This window comes from Ochotona curzoniae, unplaced genomic scaffold (assembly GCF_017591425.1).
Source record: "Ochotona curzoniae isolate NIBS_2020 unplaced genomic scaffold, NIBS_Ocur_1.0 contig_2599, whole genome shotgun sequence".
NCBI classification, from domain to species: domain Eukaryota; kingdom Metazoa; phylum Chordata; class Mammalia; order Lagomorpha; family Ochotonidae; genus Ochotona; species Ochotona curzoniae.
This window is the reverse complement of record NW_024465520.1, coordinates 16,600,631-16,620,116: the sequence shown is the minus strand read 5'-3', so window position 1 is coordinate 16,620,116 and position 19,486 is coordinate 16,600,631.

Below are 19,486 nucleotides of genomic sequence, written 5' to 3'. Positions count from 1 at the left end.
TTATATCTGAATTTCCAATAAAAATAATAAATCTTGTTTTAAAAAGGTGAGAATAAATACTAAATATAAAAACAAGTGAGTATTCTCTAATAATTCCTTTTCAACCTCAAATAGTCACTGATATGGAGAGCATCCTAAGAGGGGGAAATACTAAGTTTAACCAGGCTATTTACTTTATGAGTATATAATATAAAGGGTCTATAATAAGCTCCTTGAATTAGGTATTATGGATGAATTATTTATGCAGTTTATTTTTTACAACAAAATAAACATATTTTAAATCCCTCTCATATAAACTTTTTGAAATCTCATTCTAATTCCTGCTGACATTTATATTACATATATTAAAATGTGCCAACATTTTAAGATAATCGTTTTTTCTAATTGGATCGTGACATGTGGAAGGAAACGTGATCTATGCTCAGACTGATTTACCAGTCCAGTGAGGTGCCTCTGTGGGCTGAGCTTCCTCCTCCGCTCTAGCAACACACACATGGGTGCTGGTTAGCTTTCCAGCTGCTCCACATCTGATTGAGCTTCCTGCTGGTGGTGTGAAAAAACGGCAGAGGCTGACTCAGCTCCCTGGACACTTGAATCTGTATGGGAGACATGGATGAAGCACCTGTCCCCTGCCTGCCTTGTGTGTGTGTGTGTGTGTGTGTGTGTGTGTGTGTGTGTTTCTCTCTTTCCTTCTTTTGCCTCTACCAGACCTGTACTCAAAATCAAAATTATGCTCATCACTGAGTGTTCCGTGCACTCCTGTCCAGAAACTCTGCTTTACAACTTAGCAATAAGAACAAACTTTCTTAATGTGTTGTGTACCAAACACCATTCTAGATGTTCTGCATACATTAATTTATCTAAATCTTAGAATAGTATCATGAGAGCTATATTAACATATATTAAAAAGACAAAAAGTAGCTAAGAAAACTTTAAAAGTCCATCCATTAATTGTATTAATAGAAAGCCAGAATCAGAAATTAAGAGTGAAAATTAAACTCATGCGCTGTGTTATGGATAGTGGGCATTCCAAATTATAGAACAAATGACCACTCCCTGCTTATTTACTTTCTAAAAAATGAAAACATTTATTTATTTTATCCTGATTTCAGCTAACCAAGACCTCTACCTAGCCTGTTCACTGGTCATACAAAAGAGTCTCTCGTCTCTGTGCTTGGATTGGCTGTGCTGCTACTGCCTTGACCAGTAACTGAGAAGCTAGATGTGGCCCTCAGCCTACCTGTTGGCCCTGAGTGCTGTATGCAGCCTAAGTCGTGACTGGAGGGTTTAGAGAGACTGACATGCCTTTTAGCCAATTACAGTGCCCTTGTTGGGAGGGAGACCTGTTGGGTGATGTTACTCCTGCCTTCCCTTTCTTAGCTTATATAGCTGTGCTGCATTATAGTAATTGAACATGCTCTACCAAACTGTCTCTCATGGGTCTTGTTGATGAAGAATACTATTGCCCGACACTTTCAGTGGTTTGGGGGCCTGCTGGCTGGAAATTCCCACTAGATTTGATTGCCTATTTTCATTTTCGTGTGTGTGTGTGTGTGTGTGTGTGTGTGTGTGTGTGTGTGTGTGTGTTGAACTGGCACAAATGAATGCATTTACATTTATTTGCTGAATCACTGACTGCATAAGAACAAGCTTAATATTAGGCAGTCATTTATTTCTTTGACAACATTTTCTTAGCTCTAGTTCTGTCCTGCACCATGTCCTGTGTGATCTTTCTGACTGAAATCATAAAATAGAACACCAGCTCTTGATCACCCAATTGTGGAGCAGCAGCATTGATAATTATGCTCCTAGAAAATTTCTTTATGTTTATACTTTAGCTATTTTAAATATCTAATATTCATTAACTTTATTTTTTAAAATGTTAAAAACAAAGAAAAATGGACATTGGTTTAGCTCAATAGTTTATTCTAGTCCCACTCTTGAGGTAAATTTAATTTTTGTGCTTTGCTGCTTTATTTCATAATTAAATTTTCCTGACCTACTTAGTCTTCTGCACGCTTATTACAGAGCACAGTCATAGCAACTGAGCATTTATAAAATAGAACAGTACCTTCTCAGTGAACAAATGGCTCGGCCTATTTATCTAGCAGTGGCAAACAGAAATCTCCATATGAACAATAACATGAAAACCTATATAGAAATACTTGTAAAAGTTAAAAATGGTAATCCATGCATTCTAATTTTCAGTAACACATGAAAGGACATATTTGATAGTTCTTACATTCAAAGTAACTCTAGCCTATTGAACTGCCAGTTATACAGCCAGGAAATTCAACACTGCAGAACACCATTAAGTGTTAAGGTCGTTTCTCTCTCCTTTGAGTGTTTGGTTTGACACTCTTCTGGAAAGGAGAGAATTTCATAGAATTCCATAGCTTAGGCCTGGTGGGGTAGCCTAATGGTTCAATCTCCACCTTGCATGCACTGGAATCCCATATGGGCATAAGTTCATGCCCAGGCTTCTTCACTCCCTTCGAGCTCCCTGTTGGTGCCCTGGGTAAACAGTAGAGGATGCCCCCAAACCTTGGCACCCTGCACTAAGGTGGAAGACACAGAAGAAATTCCTGGCTCCTGGCTTTACCTTTTTGACCATTTGGGGAATAAACCTGCAGACAGATGTTTCTTGTTGTCTCTCCTTCTGTCCGTAAATTTGTCTTTGCAATGAAATTACATAAATCTTAAAAAAAAAAAAAACAACCTTACCTCCTTGTTTCCTTGACTGTTTCTTTTGCCAAGTCTGTCTATATATTCTGCCTGTTTCAGATACTGTTACAAGGTTTTATTGAAGTTTTTCATTTACGTGTGTGTGTGTGTGTGCATTTGTACCTATGTGTGTATCACATTCTATTTTACTTTAAATAGAAACTAAAAAATGACACTGATCAATGTGTAACATGCATTCTTCTAGTCTCTTCCACTTTCCCGTAGTGTTTTCTTTACTCTAAATTCATGTACGGATATCTTTTGGTATTCCTTTTATCTCTTCATTTGCTAACTCATAAACCCAAATTAATACCTACTTTTTTTTGTTTTACAGAGTTTAAATTTGTTGGTTAATGATATTTTATTAATATTTTACTTTATAAGATATTCTGAGCTATTAATATCAAATATCCATATTTCTGCTAACATATGATGAAGAAAAATATTTTATCATATATTTCCAATTGATGTTTCTGGATATCTGATTAGTAAAAGCCAGGAGTCGCAGCAACGACTGCAGGTGATCTGGGGCTCCTCTTTTATCCTGAATAAGATCCACTCTGGCCCCTGGGTGTTGGAGTCTCTCCAGTGCCCGTGTACAGGAGTGCGGCTTCACCCGAGTGCAGGCGGGGAATAGTTTCCTACTGAAATCGTTAAACAGGCCTGCAGTTTGAACAACTTGCCAGAGACGCCAATTCAGCTTTAGCTGATGAAGATATTGAGGAACTGCCAGATAAAGAATTAAATATATATCATAAAACTCCCTAAAAACAACCAGAAGCAGATGCAGGAATTCAAGGTATATGTTACAGGGGAGTTAGCAGCACTGATGCAGAATCAAACTGAATTATTAGAAATGAAGGATTCAATATAATAGATTAACTATACATTGGAAAGTCTCAATAATAGAATGAGTGAGGCAGAAGAAAGAATTTCAATGCTAGAAGACATCACATCCCCAAATACCCAAAGAGTAATAAATCTGATACAAAAAACAAATAAAGCTAAGAAAATTATATCAAAAAAAAAAATACAAGCGACACTATCAAAAGCCCAAACATAAGGGCCACGGGAGTTCTTGAAGGCATTCAAAGGGAAGCTGGTTTGGAAGAGGTGTTCAAAGAAACAGTAAGGAGGAAAGGGAAAGCCTTGCACAGGAAGGGCAGGAATCCTGACTAGTCCTGAACAGGGGCTATCCTCACCATGGAACATCATGATCGAGCTCTCTGTGAGTGAAAATAAAGAGAAGATACTTCAACATGCACATGAGAAACATCAGATGATGTCCAGAGGAATACAAATAAGATTCGTATCTGACACTTCTCAGAGGAAACCATGCAAACCAACAGAGAATGGCATGGCACATTTCAGATCCTATAAGAAAAATACTTTACGCCAATATGACATACACAGCAAAGATTTGATTTATAGCTGAACATGAGTAAAAAAGTCCAAAGAAAATGAAAACTGAAATACTTTACCTCTGCCAAACTAGTATTACAAATGTTGTTCAAACATGTGTTACAGTCAGGAAAAAAAAAAAAATTAATCCTACCACCACAAAAAAAAAAAAAGACAAAAAACCATGAAAGAAACCTAAATCAAATGATGAAAAACTGCTAAAATGACAGGACCAAATCACTATGTCATAATGTTTAATCCTGAATGCAAATGGATTAAACTTATCAAGCAAAAGTTTAAATTAGTGGGAAGAAAGGACCCATGCGTATCTGTCACCTACAGGAGATGTATCTCCCCCACAAAGATAAATGAAACAGGAGCTGACAGGTTGTAAAAGGGTATCCGGGCTAACGGAAAGGGGAAACAAGCTTGTGCGGGGGGTCTAATATCAATAATACAGAATTGAACATGAAACCAAGGTATTAATAGTGGGGCCTTTAGCACTGTGCTAGCTGGGCCGAAGAGACAGGCAGCAATGGAGTTCACCCATACAATAGGAAAGGTGGAATTAATTGATATCCACTGAACTTTCCATGTTATAGATATACAATACATTTCTGTTTCCATCAGTATGCTGAGACTTTTACAGCACTGATCAACTACAGGTAATAAAAAAAAAAAGCCTCAAGAAATTTGAAAAAAAAAATCATCATGGAATGAAACTGGAGATAAGCAATTTAAATATCACAGAACTTCGCAAATATTTGAAGACTGAACAATATGTTGCTGAATAAACAGTGGGTTATAAAAGAAATCAAAGATGAAATTCAAAAATTGCTTGAAAATTGGGAAGGTATGAACTCAACATTTCACAACTTGTAAGCGCAGTCATGAGAAGGCTCCTTCCAAGTAGTGCTTAAATCAAAAAAAATAAAAAAGCATTGGGTAAAAGAGTTAAAACTGAAGAAGCTAGAAAAACAACAACCAAGAAATACAAATTAATACTATCAGAGCCCAAAGAGGAAATATATCAATATGATAATAAAATAATCAGGAACTATAATAATAATCAGGAACTAGGATATAATAAAATATCAACAACTATACAGCAAAAAAAATCAGAAGAGTCAAAATCAATGGATGCACTTCTGGAAACATACAACATACCAAACACACACAGCATACCAAATTGAATCATGAGGTAATCACAAATCTAAATATACCTATAACCAGGATGCATGTTGGATAAATAAATTAGACATCTCCTAACAAAGAAAAGCGTAGGGCTGGACCACTTCAATGCTGAATTCTACCAAATGTTTGAGTAAGAACTCACACCAGAGTCACATTAGCTTATCAGAACAATAGAAAAGGCGTCTATGACGCCAACATTACCCTAGCATCTGTATTCGCATTTACTCATCCCATAGGTTCCTGTTCTGTGACTGTGCTTATCATCTGTTGAATTTCAAGACAGGATATGCATTCAGATGTTGTTTTTGTTACATCATCCAAAACTTGCACAGTTTGTAGGAGAGAAGGAGCCTTCCTTCTATTTGTAGCGTGGCTTGCTGAATCAGTTCATTCATGGTGACCCTAAGCAGCACAGGTTACCCTTTGTTATCTGGTGCTTTCACAGTTATTATTATAATTATGGTTCTGCCCAATCATGTGAGTGCTTGTCATGGATCTGTTTACACTAGGCCCTAACATAGGAATTTTATCCCTGAATGATATCTAACATTACTTCAAAGTTCCTTTGTAACCTTGTCCAGACTATTATGGTGCTTATTTATAATCTAGAATTTCTGTTACATTCTAAGTTAAAATGAATTATATTAATTTTCACATTAGAAACGAATTGTTTTGAGACTATAAATAGTCCCAACATTAAAGAAAAATGTAGTGCTGCTACAATATGCTTCCATATTTATAAATATCATCATTACTGGAACATAAAAAAGCTATTACCATGCTGCTTAAAGTAAAAGGGTGAGTAAATTTCCTAAAACTCTAAATTTTAGGGTTAATAGTAATGAAGGTAATAAGGCTAGGCACATCCCCTTCTGACAGAACAATAGTTTATAGAATCAGTTAGTGACTGGCTGTAAAGCCTCTTATAAAGATTTGGAGATTTCATTGTTAAAATTTAAATTAAGCATATGGTCGATGTTATTTGTTTTTTTAAATCTCAAAGCTTTAATAAGTTCCTTTTAATCATATTAAAATACATTCTCACCTGTTTGCCAACATGTAATTTTCAAGTTCTTGAGTTTTGATTATAGAACCCTTCTAATGTATTTGAATAATGATAATCTAATTTGGCAACTTTAAAATGTCTTTCACTAGTGAGCACTTGACCTTAATAGACTGGTATTTATTCTGTATTCATAATCAGCTGTAGTATCATAATTATGTTACAAATTCTGTCAAAGAAACCAAGAGCTAAGGAAAAAATAAATAACAAGGCAACAAACTTAATTTTTAAAAGCAATTTTACATAGCTCTTTCAGTAAGTCCATACAGGGAAAACAAAAATTAACTTGTGTTTAGTTTATGAGGGTTTCTGTCTGTAAACTGCTATTTCGTAACCAAACACCGATAATCCAAGTAACACCTGCAGGACGCATTGGAGATTGATATTGACCACTTCAGCGTGACCTTTGTAATGAATCCCTTTGTGACTGTTGGTCACAGTAATATGCATGTAAATTCATGTAGAATCACGTAAAACAGGTAGCTAGGGTAGCAGTGCTGGAACTCAGTGGGTGAAGCCATTGCTGGGCTGATACCATCCCAACAGGCCCAGCAGTGTGGCCTAGTCACTAAATTTCTTACTTTGAACGTGCCAGGATCCCATAGGGGCACTGGTTCTAATCCCGGCAGTTCCACTTACCATTCAGCTCCCTGCCTGTGGCCTGGGAAAGTAGTCTAGAAAGGCCCAAAGCCTTGGGACACTGTACCTGTGTGGGAGACCTGGAGGAGGTTCCTGGCTCCTGGCTTTGGATTGGCGCAGCACAGGCCATTGTGGACATTTGGGGAGAGAATCATCAGATGGATGATCTTCCTCTCTATCGCTCCTCCTCTCTGCTTATCTGACTTCGCAATAAAAATAAATAAAGCATAAAAATACCATCACAGCGTGTCTTTTATAGTCCTGACTGAACTTCGCCTAATCAGTGATGCCCCAGTACTGGGATGCCTGCTGTCCACATGGGAGTCATGGATGTAGTTCTTTCCATCTCAGCTCAGACTGTTGTGGATATTTCTAGAGTGATCCTCAATACGGACACCCTCTAACTCCTTCTCTGGCACCCCACCTTTCAAATAAGTAAAATTTAAAAGAAAATTTCTAAAAAGTACTCTCAATTGTTCATAAAATAAAATCATGTTTACGCATAAAAAAGTGGAATGTTGCTGTAAGTGATGAGATAATATGCATCTCTCACGTGTAGCCATGTATATATTTGAATAGAAATATGAATGTGTATGCTCATAGTGATATACAATAATAGGAGCAGAGTTTAAAATGCTGTAATTTCCATTTCATACTTATTTAAATTAGTATAGGACACTGGGTAATTGGAATTAAGCAAGAAGACAAATTTTACTTTTAGAATAATGAAATTGACTAATTTTTTGCTTTCTAAAAGTTAAAATGGATTCCTTCACATTCAATGAACTATGAAAATTAGTTCACTTGGACATTGAGAACAAATTCAAAAGCATTTGAGCAAACAGTGACATCTTGCCTTAAACCAACAGACACTTGCATCTATGGGCTCTTAACAGATACATACATGCAAATTGCTTTGACATCTCAAAACCTCTAAAGTGCCATTACTTTCAAAATATTTGTTTTCATTTGCTTGAAAGGCAAACAAAGGGAGTGAACAATGATCTCCCACCCCCTAGCTTACTCTCCGATTTTCTGTGTCTGTTGGACTAAAGCCAGGAGCCAATAATACCATTTGGTTCACCCAGAAGTAAGTAGCTAACTTGTCATCTATTGTCTCCCAAGGTTCAAAGTAGCAGGAAATACAGTGAGGATTCATTTCCCCGCAAGACTGATGCAGACAAAAGCCTTCCCAAGGAGACCTTGGTTGGCTCTGCTGCAGTAAGGGCCAGTGTAACTGCCAAGAGCATTTCAAGGCAGCAACAAAAGCATGCTTATTAAATAGCTGTCCTAGGAGCTTCCAGCTTCAAGAGTGAAACTATTGATTACAAAGGGTTTAATTTTATCTTTGAAAGACGTAAAGTGTTATAATAACCAGTTCTTCAACTTCACTTCCCACCCCCGGTTTTTTCACTAGTTTGGGTTGCCTTGGATCAATGCTATTCCCTGTTCTTGTTCAACGTTGTTCAACGTTGTAAAATCTTTACGTTTTAAAACAAAAGAGCGGATGTTTTCCAAAAGCACATGTGTAATAGTGCCACTTTTGCTATTGTAAAGATTGTGTACGTCATACCTGCTTGTCTCTTTACAGAAATTTGCACACTGATATTGATGTAGCGCTTTTGAAAAAAAAAAGTGACAAATCCAAAATGGTCATAGTCGTTATAAACATTATACACAAGCTTTATATGAAAAATGTTAAAAATGCAGCTAGCTGCTAATGAGTAGGATCCACAAAGGTTAAGTATAAATGCACATGACTACAAGTTTTTTGTGACAAGAAGTTATAACTCTGAAATTAACTGAAATGGAAGCACATCCTTTCTGTAATCATCAGAGAACCAGGAAGCGCACGGTATGAGATAGGATTTGAAAGATTTTTGAACACATGTTATTGCCTGTAGAAATGATGAAAACTTTTGACCCAGTGAAATTCTATACAAGCTAATTTTAGAATTTTGAAAATTTAAGTTTGCACAAAAGAAGAAATGTGTTATCCTTCACACCAATTTATAAGGCGAACAGTCAGTTCAAAATCATGGAAAATGTTAACTCTGATTTTTTTAAAAACAGTATATTCCATAATAAAAGACTATGCTTCATGAGAATTACTTGAATCATGATATGCTTTTCTGCCATATCCTAAAGTATAAATTACTATTAAATGGATTGTGTTACTTATACAATCAAAAGATATAAGGGAAAATTGCACAATCATTCTTTGATACACCTGTGAGCTGTAGGGTAGACTAGAGTTACCCAGTGAAAAAGAGATGGTTGAAAATGTAGACACAGATAAAACTTTATTCAGCTGTGTGCTCTGCCATTTTAGGAACAACATACATTTCTTGGACTCAGAAAATGAAAGCACAAATAGAAGGAAAAAAATGCATAGCACCATCGTCCAAGTACAGTACTCTAAAACAAAATCTGAAATAACATATGGTAAGAAAGGAAACTAGACTGAAATAAATAAGAATGAAAATTAAAACTATGAAAAATTTGGCAGACACAGAGCGAGCTATCCAGAATGTTATAATGTAAGATGCATGCTTGAAGAAGTCTGAAAGTAGTTATTTAACATTTTCCCTGAAAACTGTAGAAGAGAATAATGAACTAAAAGTAGAACATAATTACCATAGAACCTGAAGTCCATTAAATTCAAAAGAGGAAAACATATAATGAATGAACTATAATAATTGAAGCAGGGGGATCACCAGCATACCAAAAGTCATCCAATAATATTAAGAGGATGGTGAAAAAATTCACAAATTTGGTAACTTATTAAAAGGACCAAGTCTTTAAAAACATAAACTGATGCAAATCACCCAATGTGAAATAAATACTTGACCTGCTTCTAGGAATTTACACCTGTGAACAGTAAAGTTCCAGTACTGTTCAATACACTATAAAATCTGATTGAGAAAAAATTTGATTTAAAGAAAAATCATTGGAGATTCTTTGTAATTACTTCCAAGAAATAGAAACAGAGGGATCCTTTTTTTTTAAGATTTATTTTATTTTTATCGAAATACAGAGAGGAGGAGACACAGAGAGGAAGATCTTCCGTTCGATGATTCAATCCCCAAGTGATCGCAATGGCCCGGTACTATGCCAAACCTAAGACTACAGCCAGGAGCTTTTTCCAGGTCTCTCAGGAGGGTGCAGGATCCCAAGGCTTTGGGCCACCCATGGCTGCTTTCCCAGGCCACAAGCAGGGAGCTGGATGGGACGTGAGGCTACCGGGATTAGAACCAGCGCCCATATGGGATCATGGTGCATTCAAGGTGAAGGTTTAGCTTATAGGCCACCAGGCAGGGCCAGATGGGGACCTTTCTCATGCAGATTTATGAATGAAGTGTTGCCTTTACAGAAAATCAAATCAAAAGAAAATATACAGTAAATTCCAAATAAGTACACTACAGATGTAGATTCTTGTACACTGATGTGAAATTCCTCCACAGATATTACCAGACACATCTCAGAAATATGTCAAAGTCACTGGATAACATGAGCAGTTGTCCTTATTCTGGGAACTTCTCACTTTACGCAATGGTGGAAGTCATGGAGGAAGTGCTGACACTCACACTCCCAGCAGATTGCTTGCATGAACTGCAGACTTCTGGTGTATCTTTGACTTCTCAAAGTCACCTGCTCTTTTAGAGTTTCTTGGATGACATGGGTCAGTAGTAGGAACAATTCTGTAATTCTGTGTCCTTGACACACTAACAGATAGGTCCATGAGTATTAGGATCTGTTTGGATCTGTTCTGTATGCACTTCAAATCCTGTTTTACAGAAGCAAGCATTAAAACCCTTAGGCTCCTATTTTGTTTTTTACTTTTGTTTTAAAAAAAAAATTTCTATTTTATTTTTCTGGGAACTGGAAAATGTAGAAGCATGTGGCTTAAAATACCATCCTAGTTCCAATTAAAGAATCACTATATCTATGCTGATATTTCAAAGGTGCTATCTTTTGTTTCTTAGGTGTCATGAATCAATGATAGTGAGCATGTGCTATAAGAATAATTTGCTTCTTTCTTTTTCAGCAGTATTTTTCTCATTAGGAAATTAAAATAGGTAGCATAAGGATAAATCACCTTCTATGGAAGAATGAGACTCAAAAGAAAACGAGCTTTGTAATAGAGTATTCCATATCCTTGTAATTCAATTCTATGAAACTTTTTTTCTTTAAACTCTGAGTCTCAAATTGTCTTAACAAATTCCTTGTCTTGCACACGGTGAAACTTTACATTCCACTATCATCTTAAATTGCCAATCTGAAGTAGTAAAATTTACATGTTGATGCTTGCTACTCCAAGAAAGAAAAGCTTAGAGTTTTTGCAGAAAGTTGGAATCTCAGCAGCTCACTTGGTTCATAATATATGTGACATCTGATGAGCCACCTGCACCATTGCCTCAATTAGATTTCTTTAAAGACACTACAGTATTAATTACTTATTTAGTGATTTTGAAATCAATTTGAGTCTTGTAGACTCACTCCTGCTTATTTTCTGTATTGTCCTGGTGACTTCCATAGCATTCTGCTTGTAAAAGACCAAGTAGTCAGTTCATGATTATATTTCTAGTCAACAAATCACTTCTGTGCATGGAACGAAATTTAATTGAAGGTTCATTTTTGGACTAACAAGTAGCATTAGATGCATTGAAGTTCTTTGCTTCGCATAGTAGCTATAACCAAAGTAAGCAAATCAGATATTCACAAAAGTCCCACCATGGACACTCTCTATTTGAAAATCCTGACGGTTGCACCATAATCATTACACATATCCATAGTTTTTTTTTTTCACCATTGATGGTGATTCAAATCTGTCCTGCCAAAACCAGAAAACAAATACAGTAACCAAAAAAAAAAAAAATAATAATAATAGTTGTTCATACTAGTCTCTAGAATATATTGAAATCTAATATTGTCAAGGATTTATCTCTTATTTGGAAGAGAGTTTATGTAAGAGAGAGAAAGGAGAGAGTTCATCCCACTTTCTGGTTGATTACAGAGACTCCCAAGCACCAACCAACTTGGACCAGACTAAAGTTTGTGAACAGCACTCAATCCTGGTCTTCCTATGAGAGACAATTACTTAATCCGTAACATAACTTTCCTGACCTGCCTGGCAGGTGCACACGAGCAAACAGCTGGAGTTCAGAGCTCAGGTTGGCAGAAGAACTGCTGCAGGCTAGGCAGGAGTCCAGAGGCCAAGTTAAAAAGTACGCCAAAAATCTCTCCTCTTTACACGTCACATCATTTATTGTTGTTTGCTACTGATTTGCATATTGTATATCTCTTGTTAACTGTGAGGTGACATGTATATTATATATATATATATATATATATATATTGCTGTCTCTTCACACTGTTCATGTTGAAGTTAGCTCTGTGGAATCTGTGTAACTTAAAATAATATCACGCACATGCTCTTTCACTTCCCATATTTTGGAGATTTAATTTAAACAACAGTCAGTTCTCAGCTTTGTTTCCTTCTGAGAATTGAATAACTTCAGGTATTATATTTAAGCCCTTAATTCATTTGAGAAATTTTTAAAATATAGAATTCAAGTTGCTCATTTCAGCATTATATATGTGGTTTGTTCCATGCGCCCAGTGTGATGTATTGAAAGGGTTGCCTTTTCTTTTCAAGGTGTGTTGCTCGCATATTTATTAAAGAAATGGGTTTGATTCCTTCTAGGTTCTGGGTTCTAAACCAGTCATCTGTTTTTGGCATAATACAGTGTCATTTTGTTTACTCCTTGTAATTTACCTTAAGCCAAGTGTTGTAATTCCCGCTTTTTCGCTGATTTTTACGTAAGTGTTTTTGAAGTTTAGGAGTTTCTGTGGTCCCTTATGAACTTTATAATTGCTTTTACTGTTTTCTGAAGTATAGCATTGGCACTTTAATAATGAATGAGTGGAATCTGTATGTTGTTTTGACAATATTGGTTATTTCCATTAGAAATTATGGGTTATTTCCCCTTGCTTTTAGCCCAATTCAATTCTGTTCATTACCATCTGAATTCAGTCCAATGCTGAGATTTTGCTTCTTGCCTGGGAAAGCTGTAGGAATTGATCCAAAGCCTTGGAATCCTGCACCCGTGTGGGAGGCCTGTTTCCTGGCTTCGGATCGGAACAGCACTGGCCGTTTTGGTCGCTTGGGCAGTGAATCATCGGATGGAAGATCTTCCTCTCTGTCTCTCCTCCCCTCTGTGTATCTGACTTTGCAATAAAAATAAATAAATCTTGAAAAAAGAAATATATTGCTAAGCAAAAATCAGTAAGATGGCAAAAATACAAATACAGTAAGAATCTGTTTCAACTGTAGTTTCAGAGAATGTCTGTGTATTTGTGCATGTCCATGCACATGCGTGTGTCTGCTTATTTAGAAGACTATGTAGATAAGCACTACTTATGCAAGCCAAGATGTACGGCTGGGAGTCCATGTTTTGAACTTTATTATTATTATTTTACTTTTCTGTGTTGCTTGAATTTAAAAAAAAATAATTTCCTGGATTCACAATTTTAAATATAAATTGAAGATAAGTTTATTTTATTTTTTATGGACTAAAAGCCTGGAATTGTCTGGTTGAACAGTCTGCCCTTTGAGCAGAACTCTGGTGATCCGTTCTAGCTCTGTTTCTACAGCTCCTGTGGGATGCAAGAATGCCATGAAGGGATGTGCTCCAGTGACTTCGCTGGGAACCATCAGCACAAACCTTCATTATACAATGGAACAGCAGCAGTAGGTACGTCATTAATCAGCAACTTTATTACCTCTTTAATTGTGATATGAAATCTCTGTTTCAGAACAGTACAAAAATTGTCTATATTTCTATTAAGCTTAGTTCAAATAATTTTACAGAAATGAGAATGATCTATAGAAATCATGAGTTTTCCATTATTTTATCAGATATCCAGTAGATATTCTGATCCTGTTGAAGAAAAGATGATTATAATAAAGCAAAAAAACCCACATTTTTCTGGAATTACTGTCGTGTCCCTTTTGTCTCTCTTTCTGATTACCATTCTCTGAGTCTTTATTTTCTTCAGGTAGAAATTATAGCAGGGAGAATTATTCATGTAAATTGAACATTAACACTTGCAAGATTGCAGAAGGTTTATACACAATGGAGTAAAATACAATTATACAATTTAATTAGAAAGAAATCTACTTCCTCAGCTTGTAGTGAAATAAAATTTTGAATTTAGGGGGTCCATATGGTTGTCTAAAATAATGCATCTTGAAGATTCTTTTGTAGCAGTAAAGTACACTTAAATCAACTGAATGAAAGGTTCGCTTTAATTACTTTAACCTGCGGCCATTCTATCAAATCTGATGGAAAATTCAGAAATGCTTTGAAATGAAAATGGAATCCAAGACATTCAAGCAGCCTACTGCCCTGGAGCATAGAATCACTCCTCTATCGCCATGTTTATGTGCACTCATAAGACTGACACTTTCCCAGGATTGCACAGGATGAATTAACAAAGTAAAATCTTAAATAATTAATATATAATGGAAGACAATTGTGTTTTGATCCAATGCTAAAATGCTAAGAACTCAGGAAAAATCAGCATTCAGAACTAGCACTTTTTGACTATTTAAAACACAGAGCAGTGGTATAAGGGTTGTTCATACACATAGAGTGTTAGTTGAAATTTCATTTTGTATATACGTTGTATTGGCTCTCATCAGGGTATTGTCAAGTACCATTGCTAGCCTTGGGCATTACCTGTGGTTTCATTCATGGGCTCTGTGTGCTGTCTGTCATCTCAGCATTACTATTGCAAGCAGTCTGCAGGCACTGTAGCCATAAGTATGTAGATGCAAGCATTCATTACCGTCTCCTTTTTCTATCAATTAAGATAACATCTGATCAATTAAGGATCATAACATAATTTATTTCAGAAACATCATCTTGGTCTTTTTAACTTATATTTGAGTCTAAGTTGTATGATCATTACTATTTATTTAGAGTTACAGGAATTTATGTTTCTCTTAAGATTTATTTATTTATTTTTTTGGAAAGTCAGAATGACAGGAGAGCGAGAGACGAAGATCTTCTGTCAGCCAGTTTATTCCCAAGGTGGCTGCAAGGTGCAGAGCTGAGCTGATCTGAAGCCAGGAGCCAGGAGGTTCTTCCGGATCTCGCATGCAGGTGCAGGGTCTTAAGGCTTTTGGCTGTCCTCAATTGTTTTTCCAGGCCACAGACAGGGAGATGGATGGGAAGTGGAATAGCCAGGATTTGAACCGTTGCACATATGGGATTCCAGATCATGAAAGGTAAGGCCTTTCACCACTAGGCTGTTGCACCAGGCCTACACATTCATTTATGTTTACAATGGGAGAGTGTATTAAGACTAACTTTATTTTTGTGTGAGTCTCACTGCCAACCTTACCACCGACAGTTGTAGAACATGGCATACATGATTGTAGCAGTCTTAAACCAGTTAGGACACAGGAACGCTGAAGCAGTCTGAGTCCTGCGATCTACAATGAGCCTTGTTCCCAAGCGTGCAACCTGCCTTATCAGGAGGAGACAGCACTTCCAATCACAGCTTGGTTGGACTGACAAATCTGTAACATGAAACAAAACGAAAGTTCTGTTATTCACAAATACTATGGAAAATCCTTGGGTAGACACTGGCATGTTGGTTAAATTGCCACTTGAAAAATAAGCATCCCATATTGGAATCCCTTTCAGATTTTTCTAAACTAAATTTAGCATAGAAAATCATGGTAGCCTTCAGACCATTAAACCATTAGATTCTAGCTTACTACAACGGCACAGTAGGTGAGACTTCTCTTAACTTCTAAATAAGCATCCACAAGATATGCAGTTGTATCCAATCAAGTTTCACTTCATAATAACGAATTTTAAACTAATGATAAGCAGCTTGCCATACATCTAACACCAATGAAAGTTTTTTTTTTTTTTATTTTCTTCAGCATCCTATGATTAATTATACTATTTGTACTCCTGTAAAATCTATATTTAAATAGTAATTACCGAAAGGAAATGTAATCAGATGTAAGAGCTAAACTGTCAGTAAGCAATGCTCAAAGCAGGATTGATAATTAGGGTAGAAATATCCTCCTACAAATAGAATTACTCCCAGAAATGGAATGTATTTCATGGACAACACTTGAGTAGATGTGATTGTTTTAAAACATTGAACTTACTTAGGAAAAGAACATTTCCAAGTAAATGTATGGAATAAAACAATTCTAACAAAGGAGTAGATGATTATAAATCCCTTAAAATGAGAGTGAAATTGAAGGATGAAGGAAAATTTCAGCAAGCGGACAGAGATCGCTGATATCATTCTGTAGTTGTTTTGAATGGTAAACAGCTGTGGTTGGGGTAGAGACTACCGAGTAGAAATTGGTAATTCTTAGTAAATGAGTTTCATAATGTTTTTATTTATATCTGTTTCTTTTTTTTTAAGGAGATTCTGACTAATACGTAGAGAATCATTTTTTTTAATTTTTTTTTTTATTTTTAGCGAAGATGAAACACTGATAAGGTCAGAACATTCATTCATTAATTCTGGAAGCAGATCAATTTCAATTGAGAAACTCATTGGTATAAATGAACAGATACAACATAAAACTACATGTATATGTTTATATATGCATATATATATACACATATGTAATCTTCTGTTACATAGAATTTAAAAGAAATATTGGACCTCCAAAATAAAAAGTGAAATTAGTAAATCAGTCAACAAAATGTATGAGAAATTCACAGAAAAATAAGTGTAGGATAATGAGCAGATCAATGAAACAACCCCACAAGCTGAAGTGTTTTCCAGAATTATTTATATACACTTCCATACTACCAAAGCTGGATCACAGCAACATGAGGGCGGAAGAAACGCCAGCATTTGCTGTGATCTGAATTTTGGTGTCCAAAAACAAAAAAGTTTAGTTCATGTCTAGACATTTGAAAATTGCTGCCAATTATCAGCCGTCGTTGTTACGAACAAGGCTATTAACATAATGGATGTGATTTTTTTCAGGAACGTGATGAACTGCAAAACAGAAGCTAAAGTCCAGCAGTGTGCATCCTCTTGGACTTCAAATACATGTTTCCACTTTGTGGGGATTATATAAAGCCACTTTAAAATATTATATCAAATTCCTGTCTAATTCATTCATCAGATCTTTATATGACAAATAAGTACTTTGAGTCAGATGTCCAAACTTAAAAATATAATTTAAGTGATAGCTTACTTAGCCTTTCATTCTCTTTTGTTTTTAATTTTATCAAGCAAAAAATCATCAACAACATATATTTGTCTTTCTTTGTTCTGTTTCACTAAGCATGATGTCCCCCAGTTTGCATTGATTTTGGAGCAAATGGTAAAATTTCACTGTTTTTACAGACAAATCTATTATGTGTTCACATATATGTGTGTGCATGTGTGTTTTCTTAAATATATTATTTTTGGTTTATTTATTTTCATTTGATATTGGACACTGTCGGTGGCAGCATGCAACAATTCTGCAAAAGGGGAGTTGAAAAGGGGAGTTGACAGGATTAGAACTGCATAGAGTCAGAGAACACACAAGGGTTAAGATTAGACCGCGGGGACCTGGTGACCCAACACTCTCACAGAAGCAAGAAGGTAAGTTGCTCCCGTACAACACTTTCATTAGGTTCCTTCCAATACATCATGACAAAGATCTGAGAATCTCTTACTCATGTACTGGTTACCCCCACAGGTGTCAGCAACTCTGCTGGACACATTTAGAGAACCAGAGTCTGTGTTTTGTACTTCCGAATGCCAGCCCAGCTGGTGCCTCCTGCAGAGCTGGCCCTATGGATCTTTATACCCAGGGTCTCTATGGTAACTGAGCATGGGGACAGGCTTTTCATAGCTGTATCCCTGCCTGTGATGGACAGGTGCTCTGTCAGTGCAGGGCATTCCTCTTCCCTGATCCTGTTTCCATCAGTGACCATTGAAGGATGAAGGAGCACAGTTTTGATTAACAGGATTGAGTGACTTGCTGCACAGACAGCAGCCTGCTCTAAAATCTGCCCTTGCTGAAGCCTGAGTCACATTAAGCTATAGAAGATAGTATGCTTGGTTTTAGGTGTGACCAGAAGTGCAGCCTCACTGTGTCTGTAAATGACACATGTGTCTAGACTGTTGCAGTTGGTAGGGCAGAATTTTGACTTTGAGATGAACGTGCATATTATTCATCTGCGGAGACTTTACTAACAGTCATGTTGGGGCTTGTGAGAACCAGGGTTTGGTTCTTCATCCTAGGAGAGACAACAAGAACTGCTTCCTTATTTGGTATTTTGAGTAAGGCTTAGGTTATGGCACTAGTTTCTCTGATTCCAATGTTGTGTGATGTGAGAGATTACTCCTGGACTTTTGCCTGCTTGTCCTTTGAGGAAGGCCAGAGGTACATGGTGTACAGTGTGCCCATGACAATTGTCTTGGCTCAACAAGACCTCTACCTGGCCTGAGCACTGGCTATACAGGCAACAGTGGTGGGCTGCACCTCAGCTTCTCTTCTCTGTCCTTGCAAGAAGTGTGCTGGGACTTTCATGATAAGCAACTTTGAGAAGTAAAGTACCACCCACATCATACCTGCCAGCCACATATGGCACACATGACCTGAAGAATACCTACCACCATGAGTGTTGGACTTGACCTGTGGCATGTTTGGACTGTCTACAGAGATATACATGCCTTCTAACCAACTGCAGTACCATTGTTGGGTGTGAGAATGGTCAGGAAATGCCCCTCCCCCGTCTTCTTTCTTACTCTATATAAGTTTATGCATGCACAACAATAAATGGGCATGTTTGACCAGACTCTCCCTGGAGGTTTGTGCTGCTGAGCCTCACCCTATAGCCCCACTAGAGCCTCACCCCCTTGGTGGTTTCAGAGCCCCCAAGAGTGTGATGTGAATGAACCTTTCCTCAGGTCTTTACAAGGCCAAGTGCATATTATGAAACCAAACACTGAAGTTCCTGGACTGGTGGATGTGAACTGAACTCTGCTCTAATACTATGTACAGTTACAGGGCAGTTAGGACATGTTGTGCTGTCTGGTTTGGGACCTGATATAAAGAACTGAGGTAAGTTTGTCACTCTGTCCACCATGTGAAATCCAGTGAGACTGAAGAAATTAGAAGTGATTGTTATATTCCTGGTATAGCAGAGCATAGTGGAATCATTAGCCAGATGTCCCAGGATTGGATCATGTTTTTATGAACTAATTCTGGTGTAACCTACAGACTGGATAATCTTCTCCACGAGCTCCGACTCATGTAGTGTGAATGAGCACATCTGTAAGAATAACACGCCCAGGCTGTCATAGTTACAAACACAGGGCGTTTCACTCCTCCCCACCAGTCTGCCTCACCCTGACTCTCTTTTCTGCTTCTGTAACAGAGGTGCAGGTATCTGTCGGGTGGCTCGCTGCCTT